Genomic DNA, 17,147 nt, shown 5'->3' on the forward strand with positions numbered 1-17,147 from the left:
TATAGACGTGTCCAAGTAAAAAAAATACACGAAAAAACGGCCGTACCGCACGCATCAGGCCTTTGGGAACAACCCGTGTGTTGAGTCGGTAGAACGTCACTCAAAGTTCAACCCCACCGTCATGGAAATTTGTACATTATTCATCGGGGCGTTAGCTGGATGCCGTAGAAATGGTAATACTACTATGTCCATGTGTTTCTACTTGTGCTAAGAGCAAACTTTGAGGAAAATATCGCCATCAGTCCACTATCACACACAACATTTAGACAAAAAAGTGTTCCTCGCAAAGTTTGTTGTCTGCCGAATAGCAGGATTCTGGGTAACGAATATGGCGGCGGGAAAATTCACCGTAGTGCCGTAGCCATTGGTTGTAGCAACAAAGAGGCGTTTTGATGATTAATCACACTTAGAGTCCAGTTGTAGGTTAGCAAAAGAGATTCTGATAAGTTTTATTCTAAATAATTGTGTTTAGCAGGAAGCGGATGTGACATTTGTCTTATAAACCAGCGAACAATTATGTACATATAATTCTCCCACGAAGCCCTCAGACTGTGACAATAAGGGACGGAGAGTTTTTGACGTAGCCAACTTCTAATGCATGGTTATCGAAGCTTTTCAGACAGTGTTCTGAATGCCTTAGTCTGTCAAGTTTGCATTTCTAGCGGTATTACTGATGTTGCATCTAGCACATATCCCTAAACACCCCGTTTTCGAAAAATCCCGAATTTAAGTACCCCGCGAATTTATGTTACCCAACGTTACATATGTGAGATTCCGGATTTAGGTGATGTGCCAAATATCTCATAGAGTATACATGTATCAAAAACATCTTTAAAAACCTTTGCAAGAGTAAATTTTTAACTTGGAATCATTTTAGATGAGTTGATAAGAAGATTCTTTGCATATAGGGCTTTTTTTTACATGGTCATTCTTTATTTGCTGCTCCGACAGAAAGACCATGAATCAAGTAGAAATTGGATATTTTATTGTGTCATTTTATATCTGAATCAAATACAAATACAAAGGTGAAGTACTTCTACCCCTGTCAGGTCTTGCTGATTGCGTTCAGTCAACACATCCTCGGCACATGTAACTCCATTATGCAGTGACGTCATGTCGCGTCAGCAGCCGCTTCGTGAATTGACAGTTCAAAGCACGAGGACCACGGTGTGCATCAATTACCTGGTGTTACTGAATATTTGCTTTTGTGAAGACGTGATTTGTGGCTGTTGCCTGGAGGGTACTGTTGATTAGTGACAGACCAGCGTCGGAGCTAGTCTGCTCATCTGTGGAGTACCGCCAGCGCACGGTGCTGGTTGTCAGGTGGTGCAGTGGAGACAGAATGCAGGCTGTTTAGGTCAATTCCCAATTTGTGAGTTTACCTTTTCTAGTTTTTAGTGTATACTCACCTAGAAGTGTTACTGACTTTTCTTTTCCATCTCTTACTCCTAGTCTTACCTTCTTTTCTTCATCTTCCTTTTTGGTCTTCTTCTCCTTCTTATTCATTCTCTTTATCTGAATGTTTGTAGAAGGGACTGTGGAACTGATAGCATAGACTTTTGATAGCCAGTGCTTTCATCAAATATTCTCCCTCTCTCATTCTTGTTTTTTTCCACCTCCTTGTTTTTTCGGACAATTTTGATCTTCAAATTCACATTTTTATTCAGACAATGAGCTTCGTCGTCTCTGCATATTAGGGGTTATGTAAGGACACATGTTTGATGTTGATTGTCTTCACTTCGTGCGGAAAAGGGGAGACCTTAAGTATCTCAGCACGACAAGACATTTCAATCCACTTCATTTCCTTCTGACTAATTATCAACTGATTTCTTCAGTTTTTCTGGTGGTAGGTAGATGTTTGCCTTAGCAAGTGGTAAAATTTCCCTTCATCTGAATCTGAATTCATACATGGGACGTCGAATGGCTAGGCTAGCAGAAGTGAGATTGAAAGGTCCCTGGTTTGATTCCTGGCATTCCTGCTTAGATGTTGTACCCTCGGGAAAGTCACTCACCTCGACTTTCCTCACTCTACCCTGGTGTAAAAACCGGTACCTGACTTCGGTTGGGGAGGTACAAGATTGCAAAAGGAGAGGGATGGGCCGGCTATAGGTAGAAAATTTGCCAGGGGACTTTGGCCATGGAGGGTTTCATTCGCAGGTTTTGACCGTCTCTCTATAGCCGACTCCCTTCATACAATTGACTCTATTTGGCCTATTTCTACTATTTTCCCAGCGACCCGCGGAGGCTGGTAGAGCCTAGATGGGCTCTGCCTTCCAATACCGTGCCCTAGACACAGTGGATAACAACCCACTGCCCCTACGACCTTAAAAAAAGGCTTTGGGGCTACCTTTACCTTTACTAGTCATGTTGGCTTTTTACTATGAACGCTTAAATTTGTCCCTGCTGAGAAAGCCATCATCATCATCATTTTACATATATTTATAGATGGCTTCCTCGTGCATCACCATCTAACAACATCCCTGGTATTTTACATTTCTTCTTTTATCCACTGTTGTCTAATGTGTCATGCACATGTATTTCTGTGCAGTATGCTGTATACCTGAATGTATACCAGTTACCTGTGCTGCATTTGTTCAGGGGTCCAAAAGGTGTACTGTCTCATACTTACAGGGCATCCATTGTGAATTGATACCAATATGAACAGGGCCTTTGTACAGATTTTTGGGTTTAAATTCAATATGACCCTACCTGTAAAAAGATAGGTGCAGTAAATGACTCCGAGGGTTATCAATAAGAGTATTAAGAGTGATAAAAGAAGAATTTAGTAAAGGATAAAGGCAGATAAGGTATTTTGTCTGCATGGGGTAAGCAAATACCATTCTGTTTTACTCTATATATTTTCTGTAGAACCTTTGTCAGACAAGGTAAAGTAGGGCGCTTGTACCTTCAGTGTATGAGGTGTCAGAAACCACACTGTAACAAAAGATGCCTGTACACTGTAGCCTTCTCAGGTAGATTGTCAGGTGATGCTTGTAGGCTGCTTAAATGGAAGCTCATGTATTATCTGGGGGAAACAGGTTTGCTGTGCATAAAGTTGCTGTCTCCATACTAGTAATACAATCTTCCTGGTCATACTAGGGTCTTCAGCAAGGGATGACGGAATGGACCAACAAGTTCATGTACTGTAATTCTTGATTGTTAACTGTAACTAAATTTTAGCTGATTTAACGGTCAATAGTCAACAGCTAAAATTTCATCATCGCAATTATTTGATCACTAATATTTGAGAAAGTGATGTTTGTTCCCACCGTTAAATTAAAAGTGCTGTGACCTACTCTATTTTCCCCCAACCGCTATATTTTACTGCTGCTATATTAAAGTGATTTACAGTACTACCTGAATATTACAGTCTAACAGGTTTGCTGTGCGTTTAGATTGAGCCACTCCCCGAAGTGACCAGTGCAAAGCCTTCAGGTTATACGGTATCTTCATTAGAAAAAAAGTTGCATCAAATATCTGTCATCAGGGTAAACAATTGTCCTAGGATGTTGCATTAAGATCAACAGTGTACGTGGAAAAGAGGACACCTCTTTGGAGATTCTTTTTCATTCCTTCGAGTCATGACTGTACTTGACTGAATCTTACGTAAGTTACGATTTACTGGGTGATTTGTGATCCCCTTTGACAGTGTAATCAACTCAGCTGAATGCTTTCAAATTGCATTTTACAGAGTCACTAGATGTACTAATGACAGGGCTGGAAGCCAACCTAGATGTACTGAACACCAAGGACATTATCCTCATATCTTAACCAATCACAGCCTTCTCCCCAGCCATGCTTCCATCATGTGCCAATTTGGAGAAGTAGGGCAAGGTAATCACTCTAACAAGTGAAAAACCTGTTATTGCCTATCAGCTTGAGACGTCGTGCTCAATGCCGGTGACGTCAGAAACGCGGGTGCATGCACCTCTCAATTGCATTTCTATTTGGTTGGTGTAATTTGTTTACTACTTCTTTCTCTGCTGAGGAAATACATGACGGTTAAGAAGTGACTTGCTGGTATTTCAGTGACGTTGATAAATGTTCTATGCATGAGGTGTGAATAGAATTTGGGACCTACAGAAAATTCGGATTACCGTATAATACAGTCATCTATTGGTAATTCAGAAGTTGCCTATAAAGAACACATTATTTGTTTAGTTGAAGAGCAAATGATTGGGATGGAAATGGAATGAACAGGCAGTTAAACAGCTCTCTTGACATCAGCTGTGAACAGGATATGATATCAGAGGTAACAGGTTTTACTCTTGTTCGAATGATTATATTGCCCTACTTCAGCAAGTTGACACATGTTGGATGCATGATGTTACAACAGATCACACCTCTAGTGGTTTTGATAGTGGAAATTGCTATAAGAAATATCAATGTTTTAACTAATGGTTCGCTGCTGGGCCTGGACACAACTGGAATGAGAGTGGCATTGTCCTATCAAAACACAACACTCATCGAGAAGAGGAGGGGTGACCCGATGTGCTTGTCAAAAATATGTGAACCGTAGCGAAGCCGCATTAAAGGCTTTTAAAAGGTGAGAGATGATTATAAGGTGAAAAGAGGGAACTACAGTGCTGGCATGACTCACTTGTATTAGATAGTTGCGCCTCCTAGCAGTTGTATTGTAAACTACAGGTATGACTCAGTATGAGAAATTCAACATTCACAACATGAATATTGCTGCCGTGGTTCTATTGCCTCTTTAGAGGAATAAAAATTCTTAGACAGTAACTTAAATCAGTTCATTTCATTCAATACTTAACAGAAATAGTAGATCTATAAGTAACAAGTAAGGCAGTAAGTTAATGAGTTAGGCAAATTGGCACGCTGTACCAGGTAAGCTATATGTATTTGTGTTATTTGTGCCTAACTGGCAAAGTGAATATGAGCTTTTGGTTAACTTTATTGATTTCAGCCATATGTAGAAAGTGTTTGTTTGAACAGCAGTTAGGACTTGAAAGGTGAAGTAACTCCATAACTTACTGTAAATTCATAAACTTTTGCAGTGGTTACATTTCGTGGTAGGAAGGAAAAGGAGGTTTCGTTGTGTTTAGATTTGCGGTTGAAACAATTCTATAAAAAGATAGTACAGTAGTAATAGATCGGAAACATATTTGGGGTGACATGAATTTTTGGTGGAGAGGTCACCACATACATTTGTACATGATTGTAAACCGTGAAAATTAAACAACCGCAAAAGTTTCAAGATGTACAGTATTGGATAAGGCCACACCATTTTAATTTCTTGGTTAATGCAATTTTCAAAAAAATGCTAGATTGGAAAATCAACAGGAAAACAGAATCTCAGAGGAATGTTTTTACTTTGATTTACACAATTTCAGGGAGTGAACAAGGTCAGGTGCAAGTTATCACCCCAGCCTTCTGTTTTCATGATTTTTTGTGTGCTAAAATTAAAAATAGAAATCCGTTAACCTAGAAATTAAATTGGTGTAGCCTAACCAACCAAATCCAAAGTGGTCCATTGCAAATATTTATCTCAAGATGTAATACTTTTACTACTAGTAATATGTACAAGAGGAAAATACTTACAGCAAAATCTCTGCATGTAGCCACTACTCTTTGAAATGTTAACTGTATTAACATATTTTTACTTTTATTATAAAGTACCACATTATTTGGGTTGTACTGAAAAGATCCATTTTATATTATATATATATATAGTTATATATATATAATATAAAATGGATCTTCATGTCAACATATTATAAATTTTCAGAACAACCCAAATAATGTGGTACTTTATAATATTATAATAAAAGTAGAAATATGTTAATACAGTTCACATTTCAAATATATATATATATATATATATATATATATATATATATATATATATATATATATATATATATATATATATATTTATATATATTATATCAATTTTGAATATTAGATGATGTTCATTTTACTTTGATGTCTTAGTTCAACGATATTGCATAAGGCTGCTTGTTCTTGAATAATGTCCCACATGATGGCAGTAACATTTAGGACCTTGTGACCTGCAGTGACCTGCAGTGACTAAGTTCTTTGTCCTGTCCCCGTTATCTGAGCTAGCCCATCTCTGCTTGCAGTGCAAACCTGTCTGAACCCCCCTCACTTCACGCCCCACCGCGAAGTGCACAAGGATTACGGGAGTCGGAATAAGAGCGAGCGCATGTGGGTGCGAAGTGTGGCATGCGGACGTCTTTAAAGCCCACCTGTGTGTACTATAAATCACAGCTGGAACAAACAAACAAGCACTTAATGACCTGATTTTGCTCTTAATGGAAGATATGTTTTCTGTAGAGAAGTTGAAGTGCTCCGTCATGTACATGTTATGTTGACAGATCTCATCATCATGAAAGTTTAAATATATGTTATCAAGTTGAAAATGGTTACACTAAATGCAATATGCCATATTCTTCAATTTTAGATTTTACGATTTGTACTTCTTCTAGTAAGCACTTTTTGAGCTTCATAGCTTCATATTCTATCTCGTCAGTGTTTTTTTGAGGTAAAGATATGTGGAACTCTTTGGTTTGCCAGTTGAAGTTCAAGGCAGCAACTTTATGTTAGCTCCATATAACAGGCTGCATTGCCAAGTGCCTCGTGTCATGGGAAGGGAAAATTTACTAGCTTGCTGAATCTCACAAGTCTCAAATCAGGCGGCATTTTTTCCATTTTGATGGCGCAAGTATCAAAACTTCTCCCCAGAACTGTTGGCCTAAGCCACTTTCACTGTGATGAGTTATCTAAATATTGACCGGGGGACAACCGGGGCAGAAGGTCAGGCGACCGGACTCTCTGTTGTGGCGTCCACGACAAACTTCGGGATGGGTTTGTAGGTTTGTCGTAAACTGGAGGCTGTGCATGGCATTTACTTGTGAATTAGATCAACGGTGTCTCCTGCGATGCTCCAGTTGGGTGTGAAGCTGGCTACGTAATTAACAGTGACCTCTGGTGTGCCCTCCGCGGAGATTACGCCAAGCTCCGGTTCGCCCCACGTGCAAATGGGTTTAAAGGGGGATCCCGGGTTTAAACAGGGCTTGGCTCTGACGAAGGAAAAGTTGTATAGGTTGTTTGCTGTAGACGTACTTCAATTTGGGAAGGCAGCCTGAAATGTGCGAGACTAAAGCATAGCTGACTGACGGAGACAAGACAAGTTGTTTTTGTTTAAAGAAAGATTAAGAAGAAAGGTCAAAGCCTCCCTTGTGATGTATTTACTCTGGTACATGATGGCGCATGCTCACACAGGAGCTTCAGTCAGGAAGATAGGTTTGTCGACTTTTGCAAATCTACCTGCATATTCCTATCTTTGTGATTTCTATAAGCCAATAAAACACAGGCAAAGTCCTTTGGATATCAATAACATTAATACTATTTATATACAGTAGTGTCTGTAGACTATATAATGTCCTTGGGTATATAAGCTGTTTGTATGCTTATATATAATGAAGGTATACCAAGTGGAGTTTAGTTGCATTTTTCAGAACTACATGTACTTGTACAGCTCTGCATACATCGTCAGTCTGTCATCGACAAGTCTGTTTGCCCAATCCTATGGTCACCTTAGTGTTATAAGGTCAGATTTGTTTAGCCAAGAACCTCATGATCATAGCTCTGTAACCTTAAGGTTAATGCTCCTGAGAGAAGTTAGAGTCAGACACACACGTACACCTTCGCTTTGCCCATTAACCAGCATCATTATCTACAGGCTGTTCTAGGAAATGTGTCAAGTTTATGAGTGTTAATTATACCACTAGTGAGTACTGTGACTGTGTAATGGGTGTTCCTTATGTTGACCAAGTTAACAGTACTCAACAGTTTACGGATACCTTATACGAAGTTATAGCACCAAAGCTGTAGTAGAAAGAGGGAGATCGGAGTATGGAGGGAGATCGGAGTATGTGCATGTACATGTATTGGCTATTGTGGATTTATTGGAAGCAACTACTAGTAACTGTTTTTTAGTATCCTCTTATATTACATTTCAGACCATTATGTTTAAACTTTGCTGAGGACTGAAAGTTCCTTTGTAAGAGTGTATAGTTAAATTTGGTGGAATGTTGTTCGGACCCTGTACTGCTACCCTATCTACATCATGTTTACACCCACTCCTCTTTCAGATCGTCTTGGTTCAAGGGAATTAAGTGCTAAGGGGCCATTGCTATAATCTTGATTTTAATATGTCATATCATAAATGTATTGTCTTTTTTTGGTACATACATGGTTCTTACTGGAATAAAAATTATCTAGGTAGGAGTCAACCTCCCCAGCATAACCATGGCAACCAGCCTCAGGTCAGGACTGCAGCCATAACCATGGCAACCAGCCTCAGGTCAGGACTGTAGCCATAACCATGGCAACCAGCCTCAGGTCAGGACTGCAGCCATAACCATGGCAACCAGCCTCAGGTCAGGACTGCAGCCATAACCATGGCAACCAGCCTCAGGTCAGGACTGCAGCCATAACCATGGCAACCAGCCTCAAATCAAAGTGTCGAGTTCTTTACTCCTGCATTAGATGAGGATAACATAAGTGGAGATGCGGCGTGTTATAGGGACAGATGGACATCATCATCCTCCTGTCATCTCCCCTTTCTTGATATGCTTTATCTGATTGGCCAGTGACTCCAGTCATCACAAAAGTGTTAATCAAATGGATCAGAATTGTAAAAATACCCTGAAGTCGATATAAAAAGCAGGAACACGCCCTTGCCAAATATACCCTATTCCTCTATATGCTGCAGCCCCACCCGAACAGACAGCCAAATATACCCCTCCCGATCTATTCTGGAGGGTGGGTGTGGACCAGTATCCTACAGCCGGAAGTACGATGTTTACGGTACAGACAGAGGCTGGAGCCAGACACGACCTGATCCTCTGATACGTCCTTCATCAAACACATGCCAGGAACTGTAATCATTCGAGCCATATTCAAAATATGCCATTAAGGGAGTCGCTCGTCTTTACTTCCCAACTTCACAGCTAAGACGTTCCCTTTTTGGTGCTATTCATGCTGGGCTTCCTACGCCCTCAGCTTTACTGCAGATTATTCCGTAATCTGGACAAAATGATGTACTTTCAATTTGCAGCGTTTCCATGTGGTTCTCATTCTTCCCCGTCCCCAGTGGATCCAAATCTTTGCCTTTTATTTAACGGAGCTGACAGGTGTTGCTTGGGGGAAAGTTGGCATAAAGCTTAATCTGGCTTTTGGGCTTCCCGACCAAATGGTCAAATTATTCGGCGATGTTGGAGGTGATACAAGTTCAAAGCGTGGTTGCAAATCGGGATGGAGGTGACTAATATGGAAGCAGAAGATTTCATCACCACTGCAGATGCACACTTCACTCCTTGGGATATAATCTGGATATTATGGGCTGGCGACACTGGCTTATAAGGAATCCCCCAGGGAACTCTGATTACTAACAACTGGGTTTGGAGGGGGCTGTGGCCCACTTTAATAGTTGATGAAAGGTTTTTTTTAAATGACTCAACAGTGGTAGAAATTCTTTTTTTCAGTGTTCTGCAATATTGCAGAATGTCAAATTTTTTTTCTGCAATTTGAAAATATTTTCTGCAAATACACATGCCTCCATACTTCAACCTTCTCAACTTAATAATGCCTACTAACTTACATTATATCTAGAGTTTTGCAACATTGCTGTCATTCTTTATTCTCTCACTCCATCTTTGATTATCACTAGCAAAGTTTTTAAGAGGAATAACATGCATGTGTGTGAAAAATATTCAAATTAATAGCAAAAATTGCAACAGCAAAAGTATATTTATTCAATATCAATCAAATCAAATATTCTTTTGATCATTTCAGTATTTGTATCAAAATTAAAAACAAATTCAACAGCCTGCTTGATAAGGAGGCAAGGGAATTATATCCTTGCGAGAAATACGTGTTGTGATGCGTATTATGAGTAATGAATAAGATCGCACGACCTGTGACACTGCCACGGCCCACAGAAAACATGACAAAAACCGAGAAAAAAATGTAAAATTTAAAATAAAACGCCTTTACGCAAACCTTGGCCTCTGTGTAGTTTTGTGTATAAATCTGAAACATTGCTGTCGGTTTCAAACATCGGACTCCGACTTCGGACATTCGGGGAGACTCCAGAGACGGCCCGGCGATGTTAATTTTACACGTGGGTGCCCCCCTCCCCACTGCGTCGGCACAGGAGAAAATGTTCCGCCTTTTCCACACAAGGCGGTGCTCAATATCTATCCGAGTACTTCTCAACTTCATCGCTGCCGTCTGGGCTTCAAGGACCACGGGCTAATGTAGTGGCCACCATTTCGTTCCTTCTGTCATCGCGCCCATGCCCCGAGTTCGGGCTCTGAAGAAATAGCAGTTTGCGACTTGGACATACTTGTTCACGCTAGAAACATCCGGGAATTGTTTTCCAGACTTTTGCCGACCCCAAGATCGTGACCGCGAAGATTAGCGAGGGTTGACGGAAATGCACGAATTTGACATTTTCTTACATGATTCGTCCCCGAAGTTATCACGGAAAGTGTCGAAACTCCCCGAAAAAAAATGACCTCAAGTAGCACCAGGCAGTTGGAATGCACCGAAACGCCGCCATCTCGCGCGGCGCTGTGGATTTCAGTTTATTTACAGCGCCGCTAGTTTGGTTAGTACTAGTAGGTCTATATAATCTCCTGAATTGAGAGCCATTGAATCCGGAGTCTGATTTTTTTTTCTTCTGCAAAATTGCAGATTGTTTAATTTTTCTTCTGCAATCTTGAAAATCTTTATGCAATTTGCAGATTGCAGACGGGTATTTCGAACGCTGCTCAATGTATTGATTAACCCTAGGGCTTACGGCTCGCTCGCACATCCATTTTACGTAGCCTAGATCATAAGTGCAAAAATGTAGCTGCTCTATACAATGTCTTCTTTGGTATACACTCAAGCAGTGTCAAGTACATGTTCAGAGTCTATTTCTGTCTTAATAGCTATGCTTATATAAGAACCCAACCCCTGTTCTTCTGAGATATGTTTTATTTGACATTTTCCAAGAATCAGTTTCCGTATAAAGCCTGTCTAGATCATTTCATTAACCATAGAAGTGTTAAGCAAATTTGCATGAGTATGAGAAGCCAGGCATCACACACAGATTAGGTACCTGTAATTATTCCTGATACTTCTGGGGTTTAGACCATTCCCAGCACAAACTCTATGTGTTTTGATACCACCATTGTGACATCCTGGGGTGGTAATCGGAGGTATGTTAGGCCACACCAATTTAATTTCTTGGTTAACAGATTTTTATTTTCAATTTTAGCACAAAAAAAATAATGAAAACAGAAGGCTGGGGTGAAAACTTGCACCTGACCCTGTTCACACTGTGTGCACCAAAGTAAAAACATTCCTCTGAGATTCTGTTTTCATGTTGTTTTTCCAATCTAACATTTAAAAAAAAATTTTGTATTCCGTAAACCAAGAAAATAAATTGGCGTCGCCTTAGCATAGGGTGTGGCCTGGGCTCTGGCACCTGGAGGTACCTTGCAGGTATCAAGGAGTGGCTAGCCTCTACACACTAGGCATCACAGGTGTTGTTTTGCTGTTTCCGTAGCAACCAATCATTTTGTAGTCCATCAATGGTGAACGTGCTGTAGATGGACCCAGTATGTTACATGTATGTCTGCGCTCAGGAAAGGAAAAATTTGTACATTGTATATGTGAATGACCCTGGTACATTGATTTGTAGTTTCAGTTTCTGTTCCTCGTTTAGCTATGTCATAAGAAGTCATGAGACGCATTTGTCACACATGTCGGTAGTCTATAGGGTATAACAAGGCAGGGCTTCCTAGTCACGCGAATGGTGATAAGCCCAGTGCTGACCATCCATCAATGGCCATACCAAATGGACGGAATTGCGTCAGGAGTCTAGCCATTGCGTCTTGTGCAAGATGTCAACTGACCTGATGTCGTGTTTGAGCTTTTTTTGGGTGCGGTTACCGTTAGCTTAGCTATGGGGCTATGGCTGCAGCCAAGATGATTGTAAGAGCTAATGGTGTAACCATTGTACAACAAAGTGATATGACACTGAAGTGTTTTTAATGGCTGTTGTATGTAATCATCATCATTTACAAAAATGTAGGTTGTGCAATTCCTCCCCAAAGAAAGTTAAGTTACATGAGATACAGGAATTCCAAATGCGTAAATGCACTTGACTTCTCCAATGATCAATGTCATCGGTAGTGGAACGTTCGGCAGTAAGCAGTATTGGTGTCCATTTTCTCCTATAGAACTGCTCGTTTGTTGAACATGTTGTAACATGTAACTCCCCAACGGTTTCTTACATGTATGTACATCACTACATGTAACTCGTATTTTCCAAGAACCATAGTAGAATGGAACTCGTTGTCATCAAGTACTGTATGAGCATCTTCACTAAATAGCTTTAAAGAACAGTTGCAGTCAGATATGCAAAGACTAGGTGTAACAGATAGTTTGGTGTAATGTAACCAGCTGCTGCCGCGCCGCGTGCCTGCGAAGCTGGTGTATTACGCCTAATGGCGGTTGTGCCGGCTATTTAGATACAGATACAGAACTCCCCAATGGTTGAGTAGTACCTTCCTAGTGACAATACTTGCCAAGTTGTATTGAAAAGTATAATTATAGTTTTGTGTTGATGATTTTGTTGTCATGTTTCCCTGCAGAGACCATGTGTTGTGAGTGTGCAGCTGTGTCAGATAAAGCAGAGAGCTGGAGATAGGAGATCACCACACCACAGGCAGCCCTACAAACCGTAAGTCCCCGAATGACGTCAAATCCAACTGATAACTTCTGCAACTGTAAGATACAGAATGGAGGAATTTTGAAGACAGGAACTGTTGTTGCGTAGAGAATGCTGTATTCAAAGTTCAAAGAAGTTACTCTTTTGTGCACCTATTACAAATTATTATACCAATACATTAATGTTCAACTTGAAATAAACAACATTACAGGTTGAATATATACACGTCGCATATAGTACTAATTAAAGTGTTACACCCTAGCAGGACAGTGCTTGGAGACTGCCTGTATGTAATCTATTTCCCAAGGATGTTAAAACTTGCTGCAATGTTATAATGTAACATTAAGAAAAACAATTAGAAAAAGTTTTTACTTCACCCAGTGAATAAAATTGATTAATCAATCTGGCTTTATATCAAATATTGTAGAAGTATTGAATGGCGTTAAAATGTATACTTATTACACACAGCTATGTAACGTTACATATACTGTAAATGCATTTAAGTTCGCGTTCTCTTTATTTCGCGCTAAGGCAAAAATGGAGTGTTTGCGGTGGTTTTAAGATCACGGCAGTGCTATAGTTATTGGACAAAAATGTTTGCGGTGGTTTTAAGATCACGGCAGTGCTATAGTTATTGGACAAAAATGTTTGCGGTGGTTTTAAGTTCGCGTTGAAACGGTCGCCGCGAACATAAAACCACCGCAAACATTTCTGCATTTACAGTATATCAGAATATTCTCAAACACCACACCCTTTGCCACCACGTATGTTCAACCTGCTTATTGAGAATCTAATGACTTTGACAGCTTCAGGAAGAAGAATATCCTTTACTATGCCATGTTTTGAGGGCATTCAGGGAAGGTTTGCGTCATTGATATATCAAATGTTGGGGACAGCATACCGGGCCTAAGGGAATGTGCCCTCCTAAGCTCATGACGTAATTTGTATTTCATTAGCACATAACTTGGTGATGTAAGAAATAATACAGCATATTTCAAAGACGTATGACAGTTTTGACGCAACTGTCAAGGATGCAAATGTCAAAGACGCAATAAAAAACTGACTGTGCCAAGAGCTAGCTGATGAGTAAGGTGTCAAGTACATATACATGACAGTCATAAGTTTACAAGATGATTGATGATATAGTACATACATTAAATCAGCAATGCCCTACCATGGAAGATGGCCAGATTCTGAAGCTTGTTGACTAATACTGCAGAGTTCAACATGTTATTTCTACGTCAGCAAGTCCACAAATGTACCTGTAATCATATTGCAGGACAACTACATGGAGGAAAGAATTATGTAAGATAAATGCATTAAGAACTTTAAAAGGTACAGTGCATGAAGATTAATGTGTATACTTGTATTGTTTTCAGTATGTGGATAATTAGCAAGCAAATACATGTACCCTGTGAAGAGAGAAAAAAATTCTATTGTTTGTTGAAGCACCACTGGAAAAGCTGTTGTACTCAAGTCCCAAATGCATATTATATATGATGTGGCCATGGCTGCATCTGACAGCAAACAATTTTTTGGTGCAGGACATGAGTAGGTTTCACCATTTAAACCTTTTTTTCCGTTCCACCTAATGTAGGAATTTGTTCACTTAATCGGGATGGACACTAGTACTGGGACCGTACAGGAAGCCTTTCAAGTTAAGTTTAACAAATTGCAGAGGAAATGCTCCTCAAGCACATTTCTTATCCCCTGGCTTTGCCAAGATTTCCACCACAACTGTAGCAGAACTGAACTATCGTCCCCTGGTAGCGTTTTTCACATTTCCACTTTTGCCGCCGGAGCCAGCGGTAGTCCTTTTCCCCTCCCTGCCATAATGCAGCTGGTTTGATTGGTCACCAGCTGACGGTCTATCAGCGAAAAATCACGAAGCTGATATTGGAGCCTTTACATTTTCCGCTATATATGAATGAAGTTGTTTTTTTAATAGATGTTCTTAATGGAAGATGACATCTGAAATACATTTGTATTATCTGCTACTTTACCCACGATCCTGTTCTCTACAGATACTCATAGCTTGTATGTTGCATTTGTAACATCTTAGGACTCTTGTGTGTAACTTAAAGTTTATTACAAAAGTAATCATGACATTTACACTTTAAACTGTTCGATCGGATGGCAACACCATTATTATGTGTATGGAAGAAGGAGACAGGAAGCCAATTCAACTTCTAGTTTACCAGCTACTCAGCTATTTCTTTTTTTGAAATCAATTGTTTCAAGTTCATGTATTTAATGCCAATGCTATTTATGAATGCCATCCTAACATTAAACCATGTATATGATTACAGAATGTTTTACCTGTATACCGATATTTCATCGTTAAGAAGTGAGCCAAGAAGTTGGTTAACACTAAATGACAGTTGATTCTGACCTTTTAAAGGTCAGGATCATCCTTCTAAATAAATGATGTGATACTCAGACCTACACTGAAATATCTCCCCCCAAGTGGGGTGCTGTGATGACACATGTAACGCTCTGCCTGCCAGTTTTAATGGCTATGTAAAAGGTCAAGACAATTTCCTCCTTTAAGGAAAGCCACCTTTCAGACCAGCGACTCTCTGCACACTGTCTCATGGGATGTCGTGGTGTTGGCTGAAGAGATCTGAGTCCAAGTGTGGCTATCATTTGAAAGGTCACATTATATCATTTTGACCGGTAGAGGTCCTTGTTGCAGGTCGAAGGTTGTCTCCACCTGTAATTGTGGCAGACAGTTGGGAAAGAGGGAATGATACTGTAAATGTATTTAAGTTCGCATGGTTTTTATTTCGTGGTAGGGAGAAAATGGAGTGTTGGCAGTGGTTTTAATTTTGCGTTTGTGACAATAGTAGACTAGGGGATAGGAAGGCAAGAAAAGTTCACGGTTGTTTTAAGTTTGCAGCAAAGAGCTTACTGTGAAAAAGCGAACGTTAAAACCACCGCGAACATTTCTGCATTTACAGTATGAGATGTGAATCAAGGGTGACAAAGGGCCAAATTGAAAAGATGTGCAGTTGTTTAAACTTTTCTTTCATGATACGTTTTTGTTTTTTAAGCAAATATTGATTTTTCATTCTTTAGCACAGTTTGTGACCAAAGTGGAAGGCATTCAATGTTTTCTGAGAAAGACCTGATAGAAAGAGCTTTAGTCGGTAAAAGCTATAATTGTAGTTTGGCCTTCTTCACACAACCGAAGTTAGGAAAGGTCCTTGGTTACATAAACTCATTTCAAGGCCTAAGCAGGGCCCAAAGAACACACAGTTAGCACAAATCCAGTCCGAGACGAGCAGCATATACAGATGTGCATTGATGATGTTATAGCAGCATCTGTTGACGAAGATGAAGGGGTGCCGTACAGCTACTTTAAGTCGATGGATCTTAGGTTTAATCCTGGCCTATAGCCACAAGGGTAAGGGTCCCCCATGTGTTGTTAAGCAGTTCATTAGCACCCTCCGATGTCCTTGTGCCTCTGCTGTAGGCATGTTTGGATGGTGGTTGGCAAGGTTTTACCTTTACCCAAGGCCTGTACAGTGCAAGTTTGGCAGAGCATTTTTACTCAGTTGAAAAATATGTTTGTCAAGGTGTTGCTAGGTCTTGAGTTTTGCTTTCAATATTCATATTCAAAACTTTTCACATTGCTAGAAATATGTTAGTCAAGCTGTTGCTAGGTCTTGAGTTTTGCTTTCAATATTCATATTCAAAACTTTTCACATTGCTAAAAATTTGTAATTGTCATTCTTTAGCTACAGCCTTGGAATCTACAAACATGGAAAGAACCAAGGAATGTCTTGCACAACTAAGTTTGTAATTGTTCCTTAGTGGTGGTCTTGTGGCGGTGTGGATTACTTCTGAAAGCTTTAAGGCTTTGAACCTGCTTTAATCTTTAAGGTCATGATCCTGAGCCTTGACTTGAACTTACCAAGGGCATCCCTTTCCCTGAAGTGTTCGCCAGGTCCTTTACTACCCTGGTCTTTTTGCCCCGGTCTTTGGAAGGATTGAGATTAGAGCTTAATAGTGTCCTAAGGTTTTAAAAGGGCACCAAGTTCACGGCCTTGGGTAAGGTTGAAGATGGTCTAACATTGTCAGAAGAACCAACAGACGTTTAGTTGACTGCTACATGTATATCAAGTTGCTTGTCCTGAGAAATATTTCTCTGGAAATATGGACCTTCCTCCCACTTTATGAAGTTTAGAGTTTTCTGCACGGAAGTTGGCGGAGATGCTTACTTTGGTTTGGGGAGGAAACAGTTTTTTAGGTTCAACTTGTTGATTTGCAAGTTGGTAACACAGAAGCAGTTTCATGGTTACTTGTTTAAAAAAGTGTAAACTTTAACAGTGTTTTAGAGAACATTGCCTGGAATATTTTCTCCCAATGTCCC

General features: G+C 40.0%; 1 protein-coding gene across 3 annotated transcripts in view; it reads left to right on the forward strand.

The window, feature by feature from the left end:
* Window positions 1-17,147, forward strand: part of LOC136440872 (myocardin-related transcription factor B-like) — a 76,818-nt gene that overhangs the window by 11,867 nt on the left and 47,804 nt on the right. For all 3 annotated transcript variants that reach the window (XM_066437023.1, XM_066437024.1, XM_066437025.1), the window contains exon 2: window positions 12,696-12,784. The gene's annotated coding sequence lies outside the window, so the exon portion shown is untranslated. The remainder of the gene's footprint in view (window positions 1-12,695; window positions 12,785-17,147) is intronic.

Source organism: Branchiostoma lanceolatum, chromosome 8 (assembly GCF_035083965.1).
Source record: "Branchiostoma lanceolatum isolate klBraLanc5 chromosome 8, klBraLanc5.hap2, whole genome shotgun sequence".
Lineage (NCBI taxonomy): Eukaryota > Metazoa > Chordata > Leptocardii > Amphioxiformes > Branchiostomatidae > Branchiostoma > Branchiostoma lanceolatum.